Below are 1772 nucleotides of genomic sequence, written 5' to 3' on the forward strand. Positions count from 1 at the left end.
AAAAAAAAAAAAAAAAAAAAAAAAGAAAAATCCAAAAACCAGACGACGCGTGACGGACGCTCACCTGTAACTACCTTGCTAGCTAGCCAAGAACAGACCAGACTCACCTCTGCTCCAAAGGAAATCCAAAACCAAGGAAGATCCAAACGTCTCTCCACTGCCAAAGTTCGTTTCGTTCTGTTGTCGCTTCCTTCCCCTCCCTGCAAGGATGGACGGACCTGCCCCCGGGGCTTTAAAGAGTTTCTATTAAAATAAAGAAAAAAAAAATTTAAAAAAAAAAGTGTTTTTTTACTCAACCCCCAACCCCCAAGGTGTGGGAGGGGGAGCTGGGGCTGAGAACCGCCCGGGTGGGCGCAGCCGGAGCCGGCACGTCTCTACCTCTGCCACCGCCCTGGAAAAGGAGATACAAAAAGGAGAATTAAAAAAAAAAGAATAATAAAAAAAAAGATAATTTAAAAAAAAAAAAGAAAAATAAAAGACAGATTTTGGGTTTCTCCCTCCCCGAAGCCGTCGGGGGACCCCTTATCCCTTCACTGCCAGGCTGCTCCCGCACCCCGCGCTGGATTTGTTTCGCAAGGATTTTTAAGAGGAAAAGGAAAGGAAAAGGAACGCTGCCTCCTTCCTGGCCGAGGAGGCGCCAAGGACGATGTGGATTATTTGGGATTTTTGCCTCGCTGGAGCGGCGCAGAGGACGGAAGTGCAATACGGAAAGTCCGGCGGCTCCGAGCGGAGGCAGCAGTGCTGTGCGCTAATGTGAATGTAAATAGTGTCTGCAGAGGTCCAAAAAATGAATAATAATAATAATGATAGTGATAATAATACGAGACTTTTGCCAAATAAAGGATGAGGAGGAAGCGTGGAGCTGTGGCGCTGGCCGGAGCGAGGCCTGGGATCGAGAGGAGCTGTAGTTTTTCTGCATTTGCAAAACCCATCCTGTGTGTTTTCCGTAGGGGAGGAAGAGGAGGGAAGGGCTCGGGGCCGGGTGGGCTTTGTTGCCATCACCCAGGGCTGAGCTGGGCCACAGCAGAGCTTGGGACATGCCAAGGTGGTGTCACCGGCTCTGTGCCACTTGGCACCGAGCCCTGCACCCAAGAACTTGGTGCATCTTCCCAAGGGGCTTCTSTACACCCCAAAACCTCGGTGCATCACCTTGGATGAGTTCTGYGCACCTCAAGACCTTGATGCATACCCCTGGGGTGCACCTGAGATCTCTCTGGTCCTCCCAGGGCTCTTCAGAGCATCCCCCAGGCGGTTTCTGTGCACCCCAAGATTTTGGTGTGTCCCTGGGAAGGTTCTGTGCACCCCAAGGTGCATTTCCCCAGAGGTTCCTGGGTGCACCAAGGTCTTGGCACAGCCCCGAGGAGGTTTTTGTGCCCCCAAGAGCTCGGTGCACCCCCAGGGTGGTTTCTGTGCCCCCAAGAGCTCGGTGCACCCCCTGGGTGGTTTCTGTGCCCCCCAGCCCCGGGAGCTTTGCCGGGTGCCCCTCCCATGACTGTTGGCTTTATTTATGGTGTGACATATGTAATATTGTCTATTTTTCTTACGTTTCCTGAGAAGAGGTAATATATAAGAGTATCGCAGATGCCCCTGCTCGCCCGCCGTGTCCCCTCCTGTCCCCGCGTGTCCCCGGCCCCGCTCCTGCCTCTCTACCTCCACCTCGCCGGGAAACCGCGGGCGAGAGCACTTCCACAGGGACTGCTCTCCTTCCACTCTGCTGGTTTGCTTTTTTGGAATTACTATGATTTTTTTTCTTTTTTTTTTCTTTTTTTTTT

The sequence above is a fragment of the Malurus melanocephalus genome, unplaced genomic scaffold, assembly GCF_030028575.1.
Source record: "Malurus melanocephalus ecotype Western Australia unplaced genomic scaffold, MMel_1.1 scaffold_1025, whole genome shotgun sequence".
In the NCBI taxonomy this organism is placed as follows: Eukaryota; Metazoa; Chordata; class Aves; order Passeriformes; family Maluridae; genus Malurus; species Malurus melanocephalus.